The sequence below is a fragment of the Myxocyprinus asiaticus genome, chromosome 19 (genome assembly GCF_019703515.2).
Source record: "Myxocyprinus asiaticus isolate MX2 ecotype Aquarium Trade chromosome 19, UBuf_Myxa_2, whole genome shotgun sequence".
Classification (NCBI taxonomy): domain Eukaryota; kingdom Metazoa; phylum Chordata; class Actinopteri; order Cypriniformes; family Catostomidae; genus Myxocyprinus; species Myxocyprinus asiaticus.
Window position 1 is genome coordinate 8,819,899 of NC_059362.1, and position 26,927 is coordinate 8,846,825.

The window sequence follows — 26,927 nt, forward strand, 5'->3', positions numbered from 1 at the left end:
AAGACGGTGCCTTCCAAGAGCATCAACAGCTGCTGCAACTCTTGTGAAGGACATCCAAATGGAGACACACACTCCAGTGGTTCAAACTGCATGCAGAAAGCGTGGCAGGTGCCAGGTGCCAGGTCTGTCCCAACAGAAATTACTCCAAAACCAGCAACCCCTATGTGAAATGCAAGAAATACATCTGCAAGGAGCACACCCACACTCTCTGCACATCATGTGCACAGTAGTGCAGACAAAAGGCTGGACTGTACCTTCTGGTGGGCTGTAGGAATAATAATATGCTGTTCATATTCTGTCGATGCTGTTCGTATTCTTTCAAACTCATTTTAGTGACTACGTAACTTTGTTTTTTCACACATACATATTCACATACATGTTTCATTTAAAGGGCTACTTAGGTAGTCAACAAAGAAACATAAATTATCTGACGCATGGGTAAAAATCATATTCTGGAGGTTTAAATTGCTGGGGTCAAATTGACCCCAAAGATAAAAGATGTTAGTAAATTTGAGAATAACAGGAGAGTTAATCGGTTAGCCAAAAATATTGACAACATTTTAATGTCTAGCTGGATCTGGGAATTTGATGGTAACTCTTACACTCGCTTGGATCTTTGTCCTTTTTAAGAATCAGACTGATCCGGGCTTGCATCATGGTTGGCGGAAGCTTTCCATTCTTTAATGATTCTGTATAAACTTCTAGAAAAAGTGGAGTGATTTCTGTAGCATAAGATCTAAAAAACTCATCTGGCCCTGGAGGCTTGCCTCTAGGCAAGGCCTTAATTACCACGCCAAGCTCCTCCAAGGTTATCTCAGAATCAAGATAATTTTTTTGCTCAGCCGTCAGTTTATGAAGTTCTAATGGTTCCACAAAGTTTTGAATATCCTCATCAGTAGATGAAGATGTGGAACTATAGAGATCAAGATGCTGCTGACTCCAGAGGAGGAGATGGCGGGCGAGTTGTGACATACAACGGGAGCGCAGACCGCCTTGATGGTTGACACATGCTACCATTGCTGTGTTGTCTGTCCGAACTAACACGTGCTTGCCCTGGACCAATGGCCGGAAACTCCGCAGGGCAAGCAGAATTGCCAGCAACTCGAGGCAGTTGATGTGCCAACGCAGCCGCGGGCCCGTCCATAAGCCAGCAGCTGTGTGCCCATTGCATACAGTGCCCCAGCCCGTTTTGGAGGCATCTCTCGTAACCATGATGTGCCTGGAGACCTGCTCTAGGGGAACGCCTGCCCATAGAAACATGAGGTCGGTGTAAGGGCTGAAGAGGCAGTGACAGATTGCCGTGAGGGCCACGCGATGTGTCCCGCGGCGCCATGCCCATCTCGGGACTTGAGTCTAAAGCCAGTGCTGAAGCGGTCTCATATGCATCAACCCGAGTGGAGCGGCCACCGCTGAGGATGCCATATGCCCCAGGAGCCTCTGAAAGAGTTTCAGTGGAACCGCTGTTTTTTGTCTGAATGCCTTCAAACAGGTCAGCACCGACTGTGCGCGCTCGTTCGTGAGGTGTGCCGTCAAAGAGACTGAGTCCAACTCCAAACCGAGAAAAGAGATGCTCTGAACCGGGAGGAGCTTGTTCTTTTCCCAGTTGACCCAAAGCCCTAGTCAGCTGAGGTGCGACACCAGGTCCCTGTGTGCACACAACACATCCCGAGAGTGAGCTAATTATCGAGATAGTTGAGGATGCGAATGCCCACTTCCCTTAGCGGGGCAAGGGCTGCCTCTGCGACCTTCGTGAAGACGCGAGGGGACAAGGACAGACTGAAAGGGAGGACCTTGTACTGATACGCCCGACCCTCGAATGCAAACCGCAGGAAGGGTCTGTGTCGAGGTAGAATTGAGACGTGGAAGTACGCGTCCTTCAGGTCTACTGCAGCGAACCTATCTTGATGCCGGACACTCGCTAGAGTGCGTCTTTGCATCAGCATCTTAACCGAGAGTCTGTGTAAAGCCCGGTTCAGTTCGGCATCTGCTTCCTGCGGTGGGCTCCACACTGGGGTCGGGCCACGGGGGTGGGCTGCGGCGGGGCCAGTGCAGTAACCACAGGGGGACGTCCTTGGCGACGAGCAGACAGGGTGCGGGATCTTGAGCCGCGCCGGGGCAGGATGTGCCGGATAACCTCCGTCTGCTGCTTCACCACTGAGAACTGCTGGGCGAAGTCCTTGACAGTGTCGCCAGACTGGCCAACTTGGGAAATGGGGGCAGCAAGGAACCGTGCCTTGTCGGCCTCTCCCATCTCGACCAGGTTGAGCCAAAGGTGGTGCTCCTGGAAAACCAAATTGGACATCGCCCACCCGAGAGACCACGCCGTGACCTTCGTCACCCGGAGAGCGAGTTCGGTCGCCGAGCGCAGCTCCTGCATCAATCCCCGGGCGGAACTACCCTCGTGCAGTTCCTTTAGCGCCTTGGCTTGGTGGACTTGCAGGAGAGCCATGGCGTGCAGGGCGGAGGCAGCTTGTCCAGCGGCACCGTAGGCCTTGGCTATCAGGGACGACATAAACCTACAGGCCTTGGACAGGAGCTTTGGGCATCCGTGCCAGGTGGCAGCACTCTGCGGGCATAGGTGCACCGCGAGCGTCTTATCCACAGGGGGGATTGCCGAATAGCCCTTGGCCGCCCCACTATCGAGGGTAGTGAGGGCGGGGAAGCTGAAAGATCGGGACCGGGCAGTAAAAGGTGCCCCCCACAAACTTGTCAGCTCTTCATGCACTTCCGGGAAGAAAGGAACGGGGGTGGGGCGTGGCTGTGAGTGGTGCATGTCATCATCTCCGCATCAGCCTGTGACTGGATGACCGCACCTGAAGGGAGGAGCCCAACTGAGTCTTCCGCATCCGACTGGAAGAGCCTGCTCTCCGATGCTGCACTCGAGAGCTCACCACCTTTGCGGGCTCCGAATAAGTGGTCGAACTCGCCATGAGACGAGCCGGCTGACTCATCTGGAAGCCCGATCGGGGCAGACAAGCATGCTGGGGAATGGGAGGTCTGTAGGGGTATACCCGGCGGAGGTGGTCCCATTGGGGTCCCCAAATCGCCCCCAGTGCTAGCCGTGCTGGGCTCATACCCGTGGGTAGAAGGACCGAGGCAGGGAGCCTCTGGAGTGGCTTGCTTTCTTACGAAGGTAAGCCACGACCGCATCGTTGCCATGGACATGTCCTCGCAATGAGTACATGACCCATCCACGAACAGTGTCTCCACGTGAGCAGCGCCCAGACACAAAAGACAGTGATCGTGGCCAACAGAGGGCGAGAGATAACGAGTGCAACCAGGAATAACACACAAATGGAAAGGCATCTTTAAAAAGATGCATCTTAAAAAAGACGTTCCATGGGTGCCGCCCTTTTAGAGAAATATACTCTTTTAGAGAAATATACTCTTTTATTTCTGCCAAAGTGCCCAAAGCCGCTGAAATGCGCCATCAGATCCAGCAGAGGTGAATGAACAGTCGTAGGAATTTAGCTCAGTGAGCATGACCGTTCGATTCCGAAGAGAAAATCTGAATGAGTGGTTGCATACCAGCTCCTTTCATACCCGTATGTCCGGGGGAGTGGTATGCAAATACCACTCGCCAATTTTCATTGGCCTTTTATCAAAGACCAGAGGGTGTCTCAGGCTCCCAAGAGTGACCCCTAGTGTCACTACATCGACACAACGTCAAGTGAGTGACAGATAGGGAACTAATATTTTATTTTTAATATTTTAATGTACTTTGCTACAAGGGCAATTAGAAATAAAATTAAAATGATGATATTAAAATAACTTCTTAATTCTCATTGGTTTAAACAACAGTGATGTTTTGTTCTCTTCTAAAAAAAAGATATTTTTTAACCCTGGTAATGTTTTTATGTTTATAGATTATGTGTAAATATTCTCAACACTCTGACAGTGCGATCTCTGTATGGGATATGTGATTGTATAATATATCTCAAATATATGTCTTTATTAAACCTTAACGCATACCTCAGGACTTTAGAGACTTGGAACCTCATTTCACCCCCTGAACCTCATCCATTTTTTTGGAGTTGTGCCCAAACCTCTTTAGTATTCCTCAATCTATCTCTTATAAATAGTGTAAGACAAAAAAAAAAAAAAATTAAAAATTGCATAAAATAAAACTTAAAAAGGTTTAAGTACCAAAAATGTATAGGCTCATTAGGGAACTTAGGTATGTAAAAGTGTTGTTGTTTTTTTTTGTTGTTGTTTTTTTTATGATTATTTAATATCTATGTATGTACACTATAACAGGATATCTGTTTATTTGCTTATTACAAGTGAAATTAGAACTATATTAATTCACATAAATACTATATCACATAATACTATTTTCTATATACTATTTTCTGTGCAACAATGGTGAATTATCTGTATCCCAGATGTGTTTATACATGCTATTTCTTACTCAGGCGCTGTTGTTTCAGTGATTGACTTATTTACATTTGAGATTGCCATTTGATGAAGAAACTACATCGAAGTAAGCTTTAGCAAGTACAACACATGAACAGTATGATATGACTATTGTCATTTGGGTGTACTATTGAATTTATGTAAATTGTAGACTAAATAAATTAGAAAATACTTATGTGTAGATTATGTGTTATGTGTAGCTCAACATGTGTTAAACAGCCAGTTGCATCTCATGAAATTATAGCATGAAAGTAATGAATCCTGTTTTGTTCTGATTTGTTGCATTTTCTCTTTAATATATGAAAAATAAAACAAAAAAATATATTTAAATATATTAAACTAAAAATGGATGAAAAAGACCCAGGGTCAAGTCAAGTCATTTTTATTTGTATAGCGCGTTTCACAACACACATCGTTTCAAAGCAGCTTTACAGGAAATCATGCATTAACAAAAAAAAAAAAAAAACTGTAATATCTGTAATGTCATTGTGTAGTATGATTAAATATGATTGTAAAATGTGTATAGAAATTAAATAATTAAATAAGCTGAAGGCGACTGTGGCAAGGAACACAAAACTCTATAAGATGTTGGTTAATGGAGAAAAATAACCTTGGGAGAAACCAGGCTCACTGTGGGGGCCATTTTACCTCTGGATAAACCTCTGGATAAACAACATGAATATAATAACAATATTAGTTATCTGTGTGCAGTGCAAGTCATGGTTTTAAATTAGTAAATTAAGTAAGCATTAAGGTCCAGTGTTTTAAAAAATAAAAATAAAAGTTTTTTTATGAACTTTAAGATTAATGATAATGTTTTTGAAGTCCATCCTGGATTAGTTGGCTGGTGAAAGCTTTTATTGGCAATTAAATGATAGTCTATGGCTGTGTCTCATTTGGAAGGCTGTGTCCTCCGGAGGTCGCATTTGTCGGCCGCATACGTCATCGAGGCTGTCTCGTTTCAGAAAAGCGAGTAGGACACTTCGAATGCAGCCTTTGAATGCGACCTTATTTCATGGGAATTCAGAGGATGCATGAGGTGTATCCTTCGTGGGCACTCACAACCCACAATTCTTTGCTTCAACAGAAAAGTCTTAAAAAAAATAATGCCAATTTGCCCATAAATATGATGTTCAAACACAAGTAATGTTAATTCCCAAGTTAAAAAATACCTCAGTAGATGGGTGCAGAGTATATAATATGTATAATTATATTAATATATAATTAAAATAAAGTATTAGACCAAAAGTACACATGTAAAATCTATTTACATCAATATAACTCTCCTAAAATGAACCTAATGCATTCCCTTCCAAAGGGAATTTGTTACCTTCTCACTTGAAGCGCTCACGCTTGTTAAAGAGTGCCGTGCTGTCATAGCAACCAAGTGGCTTTCTGTTTCCGTTCATCCTGCAAAGGCCGTCTCATTTAAACGAGACTTGTTTAAAGGAGGACACTCGGTATACTGCAGCCTTCAAAGGATGCATCCTACCTAACACGCAGCCTTTGAAACGAGACACAGCCTATGTATTCCATTTCAAGAGTGTAGTCCATCAATAGACAAAGGTGATGCAGGCAGAGATAAATGCATCGCAGTTCAACCTGCAGGTCATTTTGGTGAGGTTCGGTGGGATCCATCCTAAGTCCAAGGTCCAGGGTCTAAATATAAATATAATTAACTTATTTTTTATTTGTTATTTTAATGTGCAATTTATAATTATGTTTTTTATGAAACCACACTATTATGACTTGAAGACATTACTATATTACAGCTTTTTCTGTAAAAGCATAATTTTCTGTAAAGCGTCTTTGAAATGTGTGTTGTGAAAAGCTCTATACAAATAAAAATACTTGACCCGGCTTTTGGGGGGAATTAAAAAACAGTTAGGCTACATTGGGTGACTTGTTCATCATATTCATTTTCATTTTAAGGGCAGCAGAATTTAAATTGCATCCACTTTATCAGCAACAAAGCATATGAATGTGAATCACACACAATCTGCCTTGGATCTCGTGAGTGGCTGATCCACTAAAAAAATTGAGAACTGTCCAATTTGACAGCACTTATTTGACTCTTCCCCTGACTGCAGCCGCCTACTTTCATCTACTTTCAAAGCGAGGCATCTGGCATCTCAAACAAGCCTAACAACAAACCTTTAAATTTTGGGTTTACTGGCCCTTCAACTAAACATATCTGGTGAATCATTAAGCTTGTCAAAAGTGGGTGGAGCTGCTTTAATTTGCTGCCCTTGAAAAAGGCACAGCAGAGCCACATCAGGTGTTCTGAGAAACTCAGGGTTTTTATAGCAATGAGGCTGGTGGATTTAAGTTGTATTGTCTTTCTGCTGCTTATTGCAGTTGGCTTGTCTGTGGAGCAGTGGTCAGGATTTCATCAAGGCCAGGATTCACTAAGATTCCAGCAGCAACAACCACCAGTTCTAGCCCCCCAGCAAGCTGTTCATTATCAACAAGCATCAGCTCATTTTAGGCCTGCAAGACCTGCATTGAGTCCAGCTGGGTTAGATCCAAGGAAGGTTCTTCAAGAGCCTGGGAATACTCAGTCCAAGCAGCTAATGCAAGGTCCTATGGTGCCTTTGACTTGGCACTATCCTGTGATGCCAGAAGAACCCCAAAAGCCAGATGTGCCATTTGAGCTGCGGATACCTGCCCCTGCCCAGAGTGTTGCAGCACAATGTGGGGAGATTTGTGCATGTGGAGGTTAAGAAGGACTTCTTTGGGAATGGCCAGCTGGTAAATCCTTCATTCCTCAGTTTAGGAGGCTGTGGTGCTGTAGGTGAAGATCCAGCTGCTCAAGTGTTCATCTTTGAAAATGAACTCCAGGCATGTGGCAGCTCTCTGATGGTAAGTGGCTACTTCAGGGTCATATTTAGTCATTTATGGTACAGTCTGAGAAGTAACACTTTCTTGACTTGTATTGCTATCAGATGACCGACAGTGAGCTTGTGTATTCCTTTACCCTCCTCTACACCCCTGAGCCTTTAGTTGGAACTCCTGTCATAAGAGCTGCTGCTGCTGTTGGAATTGAATGCCATTATTCAAGGTAAATCAAGTTTCCAGTGAAGCAGCTTTAAACCAGATTACTTGGCTTATTATTTTTACTGCTTTTAGGCTACAAAATGTAAGCAGCAATATCTTGATGCCATCCTGGGTTCCTTTTGCTGCTACAAAGGTTGCAGAGGATGTTCTTGTCTTCTCCCTGACGCTAATTCCAAAACACTCATTACCAGTCATATTTAGATTTGGATCTGAAGTGATGTCATCAACGTGGCTTTTTATTGCAGGTAACTGGATGTTTGAGTGGCCATCCAATCAATATTTCCTGGGGCAGTTTATTAACATTGAAGCCTCTGTGAAGCAGTACAACCATGTTCCTTTTGCGTGTCTTTGTGGATGAATGTGTGGCTACTGCGGTCCCTGAAGTAAACTCCATTCCAAGATATTCCTTTTATTGAGAACCATGGGTTAGTATGAACTCTCGTCATCCACCCATGTGCTGACTTGGCCTAACTTGAGTTCCTTTACTTCGGGTGCCTGACTGATGCAAAGCTTACAGGCTCTCCTAGTTTCATTCACCGGGTTCAGGGAGAGAAGCTGCAGTTCCTTCTGGAGGCTTTCAGATTCCAGCAAGCCAATAATGACTCTGTATGTAATAGGCCTTTAGTCTGTAGGTGAACATGTTGCATTGATCATGTCTCCTACCCCTTTGTCTGATCACATCCCCTTTTTTTTTTTTTTTTTTTTTTTTTTTTTTTCCAAAAGTCACAGAGATAATCCTAGCACTCAAGCAACAGCGTGAGAGGAGCAGGCTATTTTGTCAAGTTTTTGCACCTGCATTTCCAATGTACATCTTGATGTAATCCTTCCTCATGATCACACAGCATGATTTCACCAGCTGAATGGGAGACTAAATACTATTAAAGTGTGACGAGACTCACACTGCGTATACAAGCCATTCACTTATCACAAGCCGATCAACTTTAGCCTTTTTGTTGAATCGCACCTACAAGATCCTAAAACTTATTTCTAGGTTTAATTTGGACTCAGGATTTTTTTTTTTTAATCCCATGATGTGGGTTTGTTTTCTCATTTAATGTAATTGAGTGACTATATGGTTTACGGGGGGTGTGTACCTGTATGCTGGGTTGGAAATCTCAAGGATTAAGTGGTGTTTTTCTTATTACATGTGGTGTTCTGAAAGCAAAAAGAAACAAATGAAACTCAATGTAGGTTGTTATCCGTGCAGCCTGACTGAAGCAAAGCAGGCACATTTACTCGCATGATTAACCTCTGCCGGCTCATGATGCACGAATGGCTTGCACGTGCTGCATGAGTCTATTGGGTATACTGCGGTCTGTCCACATTTTAACTTTTTGTTTAGTCTCCCATTTAGTTCAAGAAAACACGCTGCGTGATAATGAAGGATTACATCAAGATGTAGATTGGAATAAAATGGTCTACTCTTTTGCTGTTGCTGGCACGCCAAGGTGTGTGTGTGTGTGTGTGTGTGTGTGTGTGTGTGTGTGAAACCCCGCCGAACCCCGTTCTATAGCTTACTATGTCGAATCCACTTTGCTCCCCGACACGCTAATATCCAGCTGTGGACATGGATTTAGTCATTCGCTTCTTTATATCCAGGATCAGCAGCTCCTTGGCGCAGCGCGCCTCTGCAATTTCCATAGTCTCAGTGGGATTGTGGCCCTCTTGGAATGATGATAGAAATGTTAACGAGACATCTCCATCAACTCCAATCTCTCTAGGCCACAGGAGAACCAGCTCGCATAACATCTTGGAGAAACCCGCCTTCCCTCCCCGAGAATGCTGCCACTCCATCTCAACTTTTTGCCCCTCTTCAAATCCACGGAGTAAACGATCAGCAAATCCAGATCTCAGTCACGTAGGAAACCTCTCTGTCGTGCCACCACATCTACCACAATCGGGATGCATGATCTGTTGTTGGAAGGCATGTGCTCCTTGTCAAGTCTGTTATTCATCGCCTCAAGGCAGCAGCTGATCCCCATAAGAAATACACTATGTGCTCAATCATATTCATCAAATGCATTTAGAGGATGGTTTATGGGTCTTTCTGCTGCCATTGTCCGTTCATCATAACCCTCATCTACATCAATATCAAATTCAAGATGTAACATTTCATTTCAATAGAGCATTCGGCTCTCATAGTTCATGGTAGGCAATCACGCGTTACACAGTGTGATGGCCGCGCCATGTGGGTAACCGAGTTAAGATTCACAATGCATGATTCATTCATTGTGTTACACTCGGGCATGCATCCCTATCGGGGAATCAAGATCTATCATTCATGTATGTCATGATATACAAGTATTTATCGTATGGGGTCTTAATACTCCATTCAGTTAAGACGATGCACTTCATGATTGCACGTAAATCATGAAGTGTTTCTTTCTTCATACATCTACATTCATGTTCTCCAAATAAGGAAGCACCCCTGTTGCACACCTCTGACAACTAGTGGTAGGCTCTGCTCATTAAATTTCCATATTTCAACAGCTCATTTCACTACCAGCGCATTGTCTTGATCATAAAGCAGCAAAATGCAAACAGGGGTCTAATTCCCATTCCACCATTATGTTTGAGATTTATTTCTCATTCAGGCATTACAGTGCAGAGATTTGTATTATATGGCTCTTTGTAAAAAATGTTCACTGTTTGGACAATTTTTCAATCAATGGGGACTTGCTAAGCATTGGGGTTTTATCAATTTCAAAGCTCATTACGAGTTTAACAACTATGTTAGCCTAACTACATTAAGTATTTCAGTCTTCGCTCCGTTCACTTTTTTTTTAATGCACTTGTTGTTGGGGCAGTTACATTTAGTAGCAGGTAAGTAGATTTTGTTTACTCATTGGATAAAACTGTGCCGGATTGCTTCGCAAGAAACACTAGATACTGAACATTCAGTCGACCGAAGCTTTACATGTTTTGGGCCATGCATCGTGTTGCTGGTTTTACGGGCTCTATCAGAAGCTTCGGCTTTAAACATCGCATCTACATACTTCAAACTTATCCAAGGCTGGGCATGGTGTCCTCTTCACCAAAGCAAACATCAAGACATTCCAAAAGTCATGCCCTTTCACCCTGCTGACTGGCTCATCTCGGCATCATCTGGTAATTTTACTTCACCGTCCGGCTCCCAATCAAGCATAAAAGTAGTCTGCTGTAAATGGGGAAGGAAGAGGTGAGAACCGGCTTGACAACATAATTGAATTAACTTAAACCAAAAGACATAACACAAACACATACAGGGCAACTGCCTATAGCTCTCTCCTGAACTGCCTCCTCCGGCCGCACTTATCCCTCTCGTGGGCTTGATTTAGCCTGATTAGGGGCCGGGTGTGCGTCATCACAGCCCGGCCCCACCCTCCTTGCCACACTCCTCCCTCCTGGCCTTCCTCATCACACCAGAAATATTCGACCCAACCCTCAAATCAATCATACCCGATCAACTCTCCATCAGCCATAAGTTTCATGCCTCTCTGGTGGCAGCCTGGGGACACTCACTGCTTCATCAACGCATTCTATTTCACAAAATTATCAAATTCAAGCATGTCTATCCTCCAGCAAGGATTTTCTAAAATAATTTATGCCCTCCTCACCAGGGCTTCCACAATCCTAAGCATGGTTTTCATTTGCATAAATACTGCACAGCCTACCTCGCCCTATCGAAGGGTTCATGCTCAAACGCTGCTAAGATATTCCACAAACAACGGTCCCCCTCATCAGAGGGCTCATAATCAAAAGTTGTTTCTTTCAGCAAAGGGTATTGCACAAAAATGTTGCCCTTATCGTGGGGCTTTATGCTACGCTGTTCATCCTCTTGCAAAGATATCCACAAGCAACGGTCATCCTTGTCAGAGGGCTCAATCATACATCAAATAACTGCCCTCGTCGGAGGGCTCATACCATATGTTAATTATCTTCAGCTAAGGGATCGAACAACAATGTCACCCCATCACAGGGCCAAATGAAACATTGTCCATCCTCTGACAGATATCACACGATTAAGGTTCATATGCAAGCATGGCTATCCTCAAGCTAGGATATCACACGAACCATGCCCCCTTTTTCATAAGAGTCATCAGCAAACACAAGCACCACTTATCCTATCGCTAAGGTATCACACAACCATGCCAGGGTTATTGCAAAATTCACACACCAATGTCTATTCATCACAACATCTCCTATTCTCAGAATGAAACTTCAGCCAGTAAGACCCAGTTCGTAACTCTTCTGGAATGCTTCTCTCTTTTGGGTGTTTTATCTGGTTTCTCCTTTTTGGGGTAGGCTCCTCTCCCCCTGCCTCCTATCTCCGGCAGGATCTGACGGTTCGCCATCAGATCGCCAGACAGGGCCTACGCCAAAAGAGAAAATATATTCTGTGGTTCTATATAATTTCATCAAATAAATGTCATGTCAACTTTACCAAGCCTGCAAGTCTTTCTGATAAAAATGTATACGTAAGCGCTGTTCTGGCGTGAGACTCCCTGCTGTAAATCATCATGCCATTATCTAGTTGGCTCCTAGCCAATCATACATCAGCCATTGCTTTAAAAGCCTGCTCTCAATTTAACTCTCTGCTGTTTCAGTGTGCCAACAGGGCAACCGCCACCAGTCAAGTCCCATCCTGCACTGGGGTAGGCTCCTCACCTCCTATTTCCGGCAGGATCTGATGATTCAAGTAGCAATCTCATCGAACTGCCCGACAGAGCTTACGCCAAAAGAGAAAATGTATTCTGTGGTTCTGTATCATTTCATCAAATAAATGTCATGTCAACTTTACCAAGCCAGTGAGTCTTTCTGATAGAAATATCTTTCAGGGAGAAGGAACATTTTCTGCATACCATTCCATAAAATAAAAATCACTTACAGCACTTTTAAAAACAGTAGGTTGGAAACATCAGTGTTTTTAAAAGTGGATTTTGCATGTAGATTTCTATTGTTGTATCAAATGTTAGGCATGCCATCCACTTTTGGCTCTCACTAACTGTAATTCTTGAAATCGCTTATTTACTGTATATGACTTCTATTTTTATTTAAATTTGACAAAGCAAGAAACCTGCATTTACATGAGATTTTGAAGAGAGCTATTCTCTGCTTTTGATGTCAAACTGTGAAGAAGCATGTGCACAATCCTTGGGCACATTGGATAAGTCAGTGAAGTGACAGAAGTGCGTCCTTCATTAAATGCAGTACATACTCCCAGTATGCAATTTCGGACGCAGCTTGTGTACTTGTTTATGAGTGAACGAACTCCTCATCCCATGAAGCACTGCAAATGACGTAATCTAAATCAGAAACAATGGTGTATATATCAAACTATTTATTATAGTTATTGTTTACAAGTATAAAACAATATTTTTAGAAGGTTTACTGCAACATTTTCATATGTACCTACAGTGTATATATATTTATGCAACAGTTCCAGTCCTCGAATCTGATTGGATAAGATGTGTTGTGTGCTAATAATGTGCTAATAGCTCACACCATCAGAACTGGGATGCTTTATTGTTTGTATCACTCCACTTGTGTTCGTGGTGTTCTAAACATGTAAAAGCAGTGCAGATGTACAAGAGCATCTAAGATGTGTGAATTTCCATTCATCCTTGTGACATTAAGATTTGAGCCAGCAGGTGGCGACAAAAGACCATCGTGTGTGTTCTGCGTGAGCTTAGCTGACGTTGAAAAATGGGTGGTCAGTCAGTGTGCAAATTTCTTTTGAAGTCATCCGGAATGGAAACGTTTCACACTTCCAGATTTTGGAACAGAAGTAAAAGACTGCATGGTAAACTTTGATAGCGGTGAATAGGAGAGCACAGAGAGTATAATTTTTGCTACCAATTTGCTTCAACATCAAAAGAAAACCCAACTATTTTGTTTCCACAACTTTCCAAATGAAGAAAAAATTGAGAGCTATGGATTACGAGTGTCAGAAGATAGAAGATTCCAAATTAACTGTCACTCAGCAGCTGTTAGAAACCTCATCACATCTGTGGTAACTTTTTTTTTTTTACTAATTCCAGATTAGTATAATAATGCAAAGTGTAATGATATAAATTTACACTAAATTATTAAAATTGTAAATATAAAAATGTTGCTAAATTTATGCTGCTAAATAAGGCAGAAACGTGAAAGAGTCCATTGTCTCTCACTCCATGATCACTTAGATTACTACTACACAATAGCTGAAAAATAGAGTTAAATTAACAGCTTCAGCATTACTGCCGATCACAGCTGAGGGTCACAACAGACAGAGTAATTAAACATGCTTAGAGCGCCTACCTGGTACAAGTTTCAGAGTTGGAAAAAGATAAGGTGGAAAAGAGTATGCTTTCTGTGTCTGTGTCAAAATAATAGATGCAAGAATGAATCTGGCATCTTTTATGTTTTCTCTCCAACAACAAAACACTTGAACATGAGTGAAATACTCAAAGAAAATTCTTATGAGTATATTGCAGAATATGGCAGAATCACTCCACGATCAGAGCGGATTACTATGACACTTCAGCTGAGGAATTTAGTTAAAACTAAAAGACGCAGGTAATCAAACACTCAGTCACTCACTCTCCTTCTATCTCTCTCTTATATATACACACATTCTTGTTTCTCAAACAACTTGTTAGAAACAGCCCAAGCTGTCGCTACTAGGTCTAAAGTGTGGTTTTCAAATTAGTGATGGAGGCTTGGGCACATCTTTCAAACTAGCAATGGCAGATCCTGAATTTTTATATAATAGTTACACAAGTTTTTTTTTATTTATTTATTTTTTTTTTTACATTCCTTAGTTTTTCCCTACTTATTTATTTACTTGTTCATTGAACTGTTGTATAAAATCAATATCAAACTCACAATCCTGCTGTATTGTTCATCTATCAGCACAGCTGTGATTACCAACACAAGGCTGCACGACTGAATCACAACCGTGCTGATAGATGGACATACAGCACTCTTGCTTGTGTGATATTGCCTTCATTTTTATTATATATATATATATATATACAGGTGCTGGTCATATAATTAGAATATCATCAAAAAGTTGATTTATTTCACTAATTCCATTCAAAAAGTGAAACTTGTATATTATATTCATTCATTACACACAGACTGATATATTTCAAATGTTTATTTCTTTTAATTTTGATGATTATAACTGACAACTAAGGAAAATCCCAAATTCAGTATCTCAGAAAATTAGAATATTGTGAAAAGGTTCAATATTGAAGACACCTGGTGCCACACTCTAATCAGCTAATTAACTCAAAACACCTGCAAAGGCCTTTAAATGGTCTCTCAGTCTAGTTCTGTACGCTACACAATCATGGGGAAGACTGCTGACTTGACAGTTGTCCAAAAGACGACCAATGACATGTTGCACAAGGAGGGAAATACACAAAAGTTCATTGCAAAAGAGGCTGGCTGTTCACAGAGCTCTGTGTCCAAGCACATTAATAGAGAGGCGAAGGGAAGGAAAAGATGTGGTAGAAAAAAGTGTACAAGCAATAGGGATAACCGCACCCTGGAGAGGATTGTGAAACAAAACCCATTCAAAAATGTGGGGGAGAACCACTACGCACAGACGTATGCAAGACATGGGTTTCAGCTGTCGCATTCCTTGTGTCAAGCCACTCTTGAACAACAGACAGCGTCTGAAGCGTCTCGCCTGGGCTAAAGACAAAAAGGACTGGACTGCTGCTGAGTGGTCCAAAGTTATGTTCTCTGATGAAAGTAAATTTTGCATTTCCTTTGGAAATCAGGGTCCCAGAGTCTGGAGGAAGAGAGGAGAGGCACACAATCCACGTTGCTTGAGGTCCAGTGTAAAGTTTCCACAGTCAGTGATGGTTTGGTGTGCCATGTCATCTGCTGGTGTTGGTCCACTGTGTTTTCTGAAGTCCAAGGTCAATGCAGCAGTATACCAGGAAGTTTTAGAGCACTTCATGCTTCCTGCTGCTGACCAACTTTATGGAGATGCGGATTTCATTTTCCAACAGGACTTGGCACCTGCACACAGTGCCAAAGCAACCAGTATCTGGTTTAAGGACCATGGTATCCCTGTTCTTAATTGGCCAGCAAACTCGCCTGACCTTAACCCCATAGAAAATCTATGGGGTATTGTGAAGAGGAAGATGCGATATGCCAGACCCAACAATGCAGAAGAGCTGAAGGCCACTGTCAGAGCAACCTGGGCTCTCATAACACCTGAGCAGTGCCACAGACTGATCGACTCCATGCCACGCCGCATTGCTGCAGTAATTCAGGCAAAAGGAGCCCCAACTAAGTATTGAGTGCTGTACATGCTCATACTTTTCATGTTCATACTTTTCAGTTGGCCAAGATTTCTAAAAATCCTTTCTTTGTATTGGTCTTAAGTAATATTCTAATTTTCTGAGATACTGAATTTGGGATTTTCCTTAGTTGTCAGTTATAATCATCAAAATTAAAAGAAATAAACATTTGAAATATATCAGTCTGTGTGTAATGAATGAATATAATATACAAGTTTCACTTTTTGAATGGAATTAGTGAAATAAATAAACTTTTTGATGATATTCTAATTATATGACCAGCACCTGTGTATGTGTATATATATATATATATATTAGGGGTGTAACGGTACATGTATTCGTCCCGAACCGTCACGGGACTGACATCACGGTTTGGTGCATGCAGTCAGATGAAGAATACACAGGTGATCCACTCCAATCCAGAAGGAGGCGCGCGCTGTAATGCAACACTGTTTGCTAACCGCCACAACAGGAAAAAGAGCAGAAGAAGAAGAGACCATCTGTGCACCAACCCAAAACAAGAATGGCTTCTCCTAATGCACAAGTTTTATTTTTCATTATTCTATTTATTTTGTACTTTTATAACACAAGAGATGCTTTTCAGTTTTGTAGCTGATTGTGACCTTTTGTTTTTTTATCAACCCTACAAAAAAAATATGGCCTATGCAAGAGTGCATTCTGTTTACTGCTTAGTGCTTAAAGGAATAGTTCACCCAAAAATGAAAATTTGCTGATAATTTACTCACCCTCAGGCCATCCAAGATGTATCTTGAAGTTTTTTCTTCATCAAAACAGAATTTAAGACTTTTAGGATTTCATTTCAGGCCTCCTCCTCTAAACAATGCAAGTGAATGTCCTCCATTTTTTGATGGTCCAAAATGCATATTTAGGGTGAATCAAAATAATCCACTCAACTCCAGTTGACAAATAAAGTTCTTCTGAATGCAAACGATTGATTAGTTTTAGAAACAAAACAATACTTATATACTTTTGAACTACAAATGTTCACTTCCGTTCACCTCTGTGACCTGCACTCATGAGAGGGATGATGTAAGCTTGTTGGTAAGGTCACACGTCACGTGTAGGAGGAGTCAGGAAGCGCATTAGGCATGCTGCATGGAGGCATGAGGACTGCTGATGTGGCCAGGGCAATAAATTGCAATGTCCGTACTGTGAGATGCCTAAGACAGTGCTACAGGGAGACAGGAAGGACAGCTGATCATCCTCGCAGTGGCAGACTATGTGTAACAACACCTGCACAGGATCGGTACATCCGGATATCACACCTGTGGGACAGGTACAGGATGGAAACAACACTGCCCGAATTACACCAAGAATGCACAATCCCTCCATCAGTGCTCAGACCGTCCGCAATAGGCTGAGAGAGGCTTGACTGAGGATTTGTAGGCCTGTTGTAAGGCAGGTCCTTACCAAACATCACCGGCAACAACGTCGCCTATATGGGCACAAACCCACCTTCGCTGGACCAGACAGGACTGGCAAAAAGTGCTCTTCACTGACGAGTCGTGGTTTTGTCTCACCAGGGGTGATGGTCGGACTCGCGTTTATCGTCGAAGGAATGAGCGTTACACTGATGCCTGTACTCTGCAGTGGGATCGATTTGGAGTTGGAGGGTCCGTCATGGTCTGGGGTTGTGTGTCACAGCATCATCGGACTGAGCTTGTTGTTATCAATCTCAACGCTGTGTATTACAGGGAAGACATCCTCCTCCCTCATGTGGTACCCTTCCTGCAAGCTCATCCTGACATGACCCTCCAGCATGACAATGCCACCAGCCATACTGCTTGTTCTGTGTGTGATTTCCTGCAAGACAGGAATGTCAGTGTTCGGCCATGGCCAGCAAAGAGCCCGGATTTTAATCCCATTGAGCACGTCTGGGACCTGTTGGATCGGAGGGTGAGGGCTAGGGACATTCCCCCCAGAAATGTCCGGGAACTTGCAAGTGCCTTGGTGGAAGAGTGGGGTAACATCTCACAGCAAGAACTGGCAAATCTGGTGCAGTCCATGAGGAGGAGATGCACTGCAGTATTTAATGCAGCTGGTGGCCACACCAGACACTGACTGTTACTTTATGTTATTCCATTTATGTTAGTCACATGTCTTAGTTGTTGAATCTTTTTATGTTCATACAAATATTTACATGTTAAGTTTGCTGAAAATAAAAGCAGTTGAAAGCGAGAGGACGTTTCTTTTTTTGCTGAGTTTATATATATACATATATATAATGAAGCTGTCAGCTGAGGACATGCGAGGCATCTATTTCTCAAACTAGACACTCTGATGTACTTAACTTTTTGTTTAGTTGTACATCTGGCCTTCCACATCTCTTTCTGTCCTTGTGAGAGCCAGTTGTCCTTTGTCTTTGAAGACTGTAGTGTACACCTTTCTATGAAATCTTCAGTTTTTTGGCAATTTCAAGCATTGTGTAGCCTTCATTCCTCAAAACAATGATTGACTGATGAGTTTCTAGAGAAAGCTGTTTCTTTTTTGCCATTTTTGACCAAATATTGACCTTAAGACATGCCAGTCTAAACAAACAAACACAAAGACAATGTTAAGCTTCATTTAACGATTCAAATAACATTCAACTGTTTTTGATATAATGGCAAGTGATTTTCTAGTACCAAATTAGGAATTTAGCATGATTACTCAAGGATAAGGTGTTGGAGTGATTGTTGCTAAAAATGGGCCCTGTCTAGATTTGATCAAAAATGAATTTTTTCAAATAGTGATGGTGCTGTTTTTAACATAAGTAATGTCCTGACTATACTTTGTGATCAGTTGAATGCCATTTTGGTGAATTAAATTACCAATTTCCTTCCGAAACAGCAAAATTTGTATGTTATTCCAAACTTTTGGCCACCAGTGTATACGCGTGGAGGAGGGCGGGGCTGGGCCGGAATGACGCACGCCTGAACCCCAATCAGCCTGATAAGGCCAGCGAGGGATAAAGGCGACCGGAGACGGCAGTTCGAGAGAGAGAGAGAACTATGGGCAGCTGCCCTGTATGTGTTTATGTTTGTGTCTTTTTAAGTTTATTATTAAACTATTATTTATATCAAGCCGGTTCTTGCCTCGTCCTTGCCCTTTTAACCCCTTTACAATATATATATATATATATATATATATATATATATATATATATATATATATATACACACACACACACACAGTGGAAAAAAAAGTATGTGAACCCTTTGGAAATTCTTGCCTTCATGTATAAATTTGTCTTAAAATATGGTTTGATCTTCATCTAAGTTACAATAATAAACAAACACAATCTATTTTAACTACTAACACACAAATGATTGTATTGTTCTTGTATATATTGAATACACAAACACTCACAGTGTAGGTTGGAAAAAAGTATGTGAAACCCTAGGCCATTGGTTCTCAACCTGCGGCCCATCACGCATGGAAGTGCAGCCCACGATATGCCACCCACATTTAAACAACAACTTTCAGTTTTACAATTCCTTTTTGTTTTTAAATTAATAAAAAAATTATTATATATTTATTTAACAAATATAAGTTTGAACTATAATGTTTTTTTCATCATATAAAACAATTTGGGTGATCATATATTCTTTTTATACATGCACAGACCTACTATGTGAGCACGTAACTCATATAATTATGCAGTTAATGAGCATATGCAAGCACGCGCTTTGACAGAAGGAAATGCCAACGAAGGAACGCATGCAAACAAGAAGAGTCGAAGCTTCAGCAGTGAATGTAGGAGAGTGCTGGAAAATGGAAGAACCAGTTTGCTGTCACTGATCGAGATGGCCAGCCTTTCTGTTTGCTCTGTAGTAAATTACTGGGCATATGCAAAACCTACAATGTCAAAAAACATTTCGATACCACCCATGCAACATTTGACAAGAAATACCTGCCTGGATCTCAGGACAGAGCTCTCAAGATAACTAATCTTGAAAAAACTGCGATTGCTGAACTGAATATAATGTGAGCTAGTTTAAAAGTGTCCCAGGCAACCTATTAGGCAACGTTAAAAATTTCATGGCTCCTTGCCAAACACGGCAAACCATTCAGTGATGGGGAACTAGTTAAAAACTGTTTTCTGGAATCATAATGTTTATTTGATGATCTGTGCAACAAGAGCGAAATAATCCACAGGATAAAAAGTTTACAGCTCAGTAATGACACAGTTACACATCGAATTTCAAAAATGTCTGAGAAATTGACAGAACAACTAAAAACTAAGCTAGCCACTGCTTCAGCACTCAGTTTGGCAGCAGATGAATCAACAGACATCAGAGACATTGCTCAGCTTTGCATTTGAGTGAGATGTGTGAATTCAGGAACATTTGAGGTTACGGAAGATTTGTTAGCATTGAAATCATTTCATGAACGAACAAGGGGTGAGGACATTCATAGAGCATTTAGTGAAGCATGCAAAGACGTGAACATACAGGCATCCTCCATCGTCTCCATCACTACTGATGGTGCACCCTCAATGACAGGAAAACACAAGGGTCTTGTTGCTGAAATGCGAAAAATGCAGCAAGCACTGTGCAGCAAGTTAGCTGATGGATACCTCATGAAGGTTATGGACACTATGGTCAAGGTGGTCAACTTCATTCAAGCACGCCCTCTACTGCACCGCCAGTTTGTTGCATTGTTGGGCGAATTGGACGGTGCCTACGGAGACATCGTTCTGCACAGCGAAGTGAGATGACTAAGTCGGGGAAAGGTCTTAAATTGCTTTCTGGCTTTACTCCCAGAGATAGTTCACTTTCTTGATGACATTGGCGAGGGAGAGAGATTTCCAGTCTTGAGAGACAAGGAATGAATAACCAATCTTGCCTTTCTTGCAGACATCACAGTTCACCTAAACAAGCTAAATCTACAACTCCAAGGTGACGTAAAATACGTCGATGACCTGTTGTGCTGCATTGAGAGTTTCAAAATGAAGCTAGGACTGTACACTGCACAACTCAAAGATGGTGATTTAACTCATTTCCAACAACTGAATGACGCGAGTGAGTGTGTGTTGGACACATAACAGAGAGAAAGATTTGTTGCAACTGTCAGTCAAATGCAAGAAAAATTCATCTCTTGTTTTTCAGATTTTGAGAAACTTCAGTTTGCTGGACATTTCATCAGACAGCCATTCACTTTCCCTGTGGAAAAAAATGAAGGACTTGGCTGCAACATTCAGTTTGCCCCGCCACTCACTTGAAGATGAATTGATGGATGTTCAGGCAAGAGGAAACACCCATACAGTGCAGCAAGCATCCTCAGTTACAGAAATGTGGTGAACCATCCCTGGACGGAACCTCAGATTATTATGTTCAAAAGTGCTTTCCATATTTGGATCAACATACATTTGTGAACGCACATTTTCTGCAATGTCACGCATCAAGTCACACTTCCGTGCGCATCTTACAGACTGCAACTTACAGTCACAACTTCATTGTGCTGTGACTCCTTTCGAGCCGAATTTCACTAAATTGATCAGCTCACGAAACATCAGGTGTCCCATTAACGGTGAGTGTTGTGTTCTTGTATAAATAATTAGTCTTCACGAGATAGCACTGTGGTTCCATATGCTAGTGCCTATAAAAGATGAAGAACAAGAGTGTGTAGGCTACACTAGAAGCTGCCTATAATGTAACTGGCATAAATGGCATTGTTTGCTTGTCCTCCTTGATGTATTATTAAAATCTCTGAAACTTACAAGTGACTCTTCATGCTTACCAGGACTATACGTAACAATGAATAGCATTATACTCTGTTTAAATGTAATTGTCTAGGTATCATGATATTCATAATATTAACTGCTAATACCATAATATTAAATCTGGTTGGTTTGCATTTATGATGTCATATGTAAATGATATGCGGCCCTTTAGACTTGCGCTTGGACCGTAGTGTGGACCAGTAGAAAAAAAGGTTGACAACCACTGCCCTAGGCTAATGACGTCAATCAAAGTTCTACTTAAGTCTGGAGTTGGCAAACATGGCATCCAATTAATAAAACAAGATTGGAGGTGTGAGTTAGAGCTACTTTGACTTATAAAAAGCACTCAAACTTTTTGAGTTTGTTATTCACAAGAAGCATCTGATGACATGAATCATGCCTCACAAAAAAAAAATCTCAGAAAACCTACAATCAAGAATTGTTGCTTTGCATAAAGCTAGAAAGTATTACAAAGTTATCTTGTCTTTAAATGGAGATGATTTAGTACTGTGGCTACTCTCCCTAGAAGTGGCCGTCCAGCCAAGAGGACTCAAAGGGCACACTGCAGAATGTTCAATGAGGTAAAAAAGAACCCTAGAGTGACAGCTAAAGACTTGAATAAATCACTGGAACTGGTTTACATCTCTGTTCATGAGTCTACTATATGAAAATATTAAACAGGCATGGTGTCCATGCCAGGACACCAAAAAGGAAGCCGCTGCTTTCCAACAACAACACTCCTGTGCACCTGAAGTTTGCCAAAAATCACCTTGACACTCCACAGCGCTACTGGGAAAGTTTTGTGGTCTGATAAAACTAAGGTCAAATTGTTTGGGAAGAACACGCAGCACTACATATGGTGTAAAAAATGCACCGCATAACAACATGAAAACATCATCCCAACAGAGAAGTACGTTGGAGGGAGCATCATGATTCAGGGCTGCTTTGCTGCTTCGGGCCTGGACTGCTTGCCATCATCAAGTGAAAATGAATTCCAAAGTTTATCAAGATATCCTACATTATAATGTCAGGGTGGCTGTGCGCCAGCTGAAGCTCAGTAGAAGTTGGATGATGCAGCAGGACAATCACCCTAAATACCGAGATAAATCCACTACAGAATGGCTTAAAAAAAAAAAGAAAATCCACCTTTTGTTCCGGTTGCTGCCGGCACGCTGCATGAGTCTGTTTGTTTGTTGCTAGCCTGCTTAGCATTGCTTATTCTTCTATGCTCATTGTTTTATTTTAACCACGTGCTTCATTTTTTTCCCCCACTTTTCTACTGTTTCAACTGCGTGTATATTACCGCATGCACCCGTTTTATTCTTTTCTTTCTTTTTTCCACTTGTCTACATCTCGCATTTTGACTGCATGCATTCTTTTTCCCCTCTGTGTTTTACACAGATTATTGCATCAATCTCAAACATCTACTGATCAGGAACTAACACAACAACAGCAGACATTTGCATGAGGGATTCACATCGATCTCAAACCTTGCCGCTCAAGAACAACCATAACAACAACAACAACTAATATTTGCGGTAAGTTATGGCATCCACTCATATTATTGCTTCCTGCATTGCATGTGTATACTATAGCTTCTTCCATCAGCAGTGAGGGGTTTACATGTGATAATAGAAGGAATTAGTCAGGCTGACGAAGAAGGTTAATGAGTTATAGACACACATTCGAATGCTAGTGGAGGTCAGCAAGAAAGAGAAGCCTGTAGATACTATTTCAGATGCGGGTAGAACAGCGAGCAACACACACACTTTGATTCCGGCTGTAGAGCCCCCGCAGCAGGGCGTTTGGGTGACATCTCAGTGGCATACTCACTCTTAGGTGCTATATTTGATACCAATCTGTCCTTTGAAAATCAAATGTCCAATATTTGTAGAGCAGCATTCTTCCACCTCAGAAATATTGCTGTTACGACACATGCTCTCTGTTGCTGATGCCGAAAAACGAATTAATGCATTCATAACCTCAAGACTAGGTTTTTGTAATGCATTACTGGGAGGATGTCCTGCAAGTTCAATAAATAAACTTCAGTTGGTTCAAAATGCAGCAACCAGAATGCTGACTAGAACCAAGAAATATGATCATATTAGCCCCATTACAATTATCATCATTACAATGGCTACCTGTTAAATTTCATTTTAATTTAAAAATTTTGTTAACTACGTACAAAGTTTTGAATGGTCTAACTCCGCAGTACTTAAGTGACCTTCTGCCACAGTATATTCCATCAAGTTCATTACGATCGCAAAATTCAATCCTGTTAATAGTTCCTAGAATATCAAAATCCTCAAAAGGAGGTAGATCCTTTTCCTATTTGGCTCCTAAACTATGTAATAGTTTCCCTAACACTGTTCAGGATGCAGACACACCCACTCAGTTTAAATCTAGACTAAAGACTCATCTATTTAGCCAGGCATACACCTAATTTATCCATCAACTCACAATTAGGCTGCTTTAGTTAGGTCTGCTGGAACCAGAAACATTTATCATGCTCTATAACTCTGCAAAAAATGTAATGGCGTCTACGCTAATATTGTTCTATATGTTTATGTAGGTTACCAGAGCCGGCCAGATCCACCTCCATTCCTGCTTGGTGTCGGACTCCACTGCTATGTGTCTCTGAATGATGATGACTAAACACAGCCGGTGCCAGTCAGACATCACTTCAGTCTATTACGATTGACTTCAGGGGATGAACTGATGCCAGCTCCAACCATAAGATATGGGATACTTCATATGCCACTGTCTGAACCTTGGCCTAAGTATAGACCTCATCTAAATGACCTAAATGATGGACTACACTCTTAAAATGGAATACATAGACTTTCAATTATTTGCCCTACAAACACATTCATTGGCCAACTAACAAAGGACAATGCATCAGTGTGAACTACTGCAGTTAATCCAGGCTGAACTTCAAAGACATTAGTCATTAATCTTACAGTTCATACAAAATCGTTGTATAAACACTGGCCCTTAACACTTACTTAGTTTACTAATTTTAAACCATGACCTGCACTACAATTAAGTAACTAATATTGGCATTATATTCATGCTGGTTAGCCAGAGGAGAACTGGCCCCCACAGTGAGCCTGTTTTCTCCCAAGGTTATTTTTCTCCATTAACCAACATCTTACAGAGTTTTGTGTTCCTTACCACAGTCGCCTTCGGCTTGCTCACTGGGGTTCTATATACAATTATGATTTAATTATTCAATTATTTATTTTTATACACAATTTACAATCATATTTAATCAAACTACACAATCATCTCTAAGACTTTATAGATATTACAGTGTTCATTTTCTGTTAATGCATGATTTTCTGTAAAGCTGCTTTGAAACGATGCGTGTTGTGAAAAGTGCTATACAAATAAAAATGACTTGACTTGACCTTTTGGAGTGGCCCAGTGAGAGCCCAGACCTTAAAGTCACACTTCTCAGAACCATATCCCCTAAACACTGGAGGGTCTTTCACATCTGTTTGCAGTATGATAATAGAGATACTGTGGAACATCAAACATTCTAAGAATATGGCTGAGTTGAAGCAGTTCTTTAAGGAAGAATGGTCCAAAATTCCTTTTGAACATTGTGCAGGTCTAATCAGCAGCTACTGGAAATGCTTAGTTGAGGTTATTGCTGCCAAAGGAGTATAGACCAGCTATTAAATCAAAGGGTTCACTTACTTTTTGCACAGTACTGTGTATGTTTAATGAAATGTGTTAAAAAAAAGACACAAAATATTATAAATCTTTGTGTGTTTGTCTATAATTGTGACTTTGATGAAGATGAGTTCACATTTTATGACCAATGAATGCAGAATACCAGCTTTTTCCAAAGCATTCACATCCTTTTTCTTGCCACTGTATATAAATGTAGCGAGATTGACTCGGATTACATAATTTGCATATTTCATGGGTCACTGCTGAGCTCTGTTGCCATGATTTGTTTCTCCAAGGCAACAACAACTTCTCTGATTGGTGGATCTCTCTTCAGGATTATGGGAGATGTAGTTCTTTACCAGCAAAATGTATTCTTTTTAAAAAGTAATCACACCGGCTTGTGGCTTTGACAGAAGCACATACCATTGTTTAAAAGCAGTGTGTTTTGCTACATGTTATCGCTAACAATAATTTTAGGATTTGGGATAATTTTCGGTAATGGAATTTTTTCATTCCATAACCTGACTGTTGTGCTCTACTAGCAAAAAAGATAAAAAATTTCACACAGACTCCATTACACTGACCTGAAGATTTCTCATCTCCTCATCTGTCTTGCGGCTCTTTTCAAGAAGATCTGCAAAATAATATTGATGAGCATTTAATTATGGAAAGAAAATGTGGGGTTAATGGACATTCAAATCAACAGTTCATATCTGAAGGATTACTGCACTTATAAAAACAGCAGCAGTCAAAAGTTCAAGATAATATTTAAGTAGTTTCATTTTCTTTTACTTTATTTTCAGAAACAAGTCAAGCGGAGGAATAGACCTGACTGAAAATTGCTGTCAAAAACAGTTTGACTTTGAGCAGCAGGGTGAAAGCAAATATTAGCATAAGATCACTGACTGCAATCTTTTTCTGCCCCATTTCTATTACCACTGTGGAGCTTATAAGCAAGGTCCCCATCAACTGTGATTGTCTTTTTTTTTTTTTTTTTTTGGCTGGCCTGAATAGTCGACTATAGAAGAGTTCACACACTATGTCTGAGCTGGAGCTCAACAGGAGTAATTCAGAGCTCTCAGCAGCTCTGTGGAAAATAGTGAATTTGTTGAACATTAATAAGAGTGTCTATTTGAAGTGAAGGGTATGTGGACATCCACTGTTATGCCAGGGGGAAAAAGATAATTTGAGTCATCATTCAAAAGTGCTTGCCGGCTCAATGTGGCATAGAATACATTTTTAGTTAACCCTTTCATACGTACCGTGACGGTTAATAACTGGGCCTTGCAGAGTAGCGTTACACATATGTGTTTCTGCAACAGCCAGTTATGTTACAAGCTGCCAGATTCAAATCAGATTTCGTGCCGACACAGACTGCACTGGTCAAGCATCTGTAATTTATATTCCCTCAAACAGTTACTCATACAGTCTTTTAACCACAGTAAGTATATTTTATATACATACATCCAACTCGTCACCAAAGTACAACCCCAATTCCAAAAAAGTTGGGACAGTATGAAAAATGCTAATAAAAACAAAAAGGGATGATTTGTAAATTATATTCACCCTTTTCTATATTGAAAGCACTATAACTACACATTATATGATGTTTTTCCTTGTGAATTTCATTGTTTTTTGTAAATGTACAGTCATTTCAAACCAGGTGATTGCAACACGCTCCAGAAAGGTTGGGACAGCTGAGTGTTTACCACTGTGAAACATCACCAATTCTTCTAATAACACTTATTAAGCATTTAGGCACTGAAGACACA

At 41.1% G+C, this 26,927-nt stretch overlaps 1 pseudogene; it reads right to left on the reverse strand.

The window, feature by feature from the left end:
- The window catches only part of LOC127410465 (centrosomal protein of 128 kDa-like), a 105,210-nt pseudogene that overhangs the window by 9,044 nt on the left and 69,239 nt on the right, over positions 1-26,927 (reverse strand).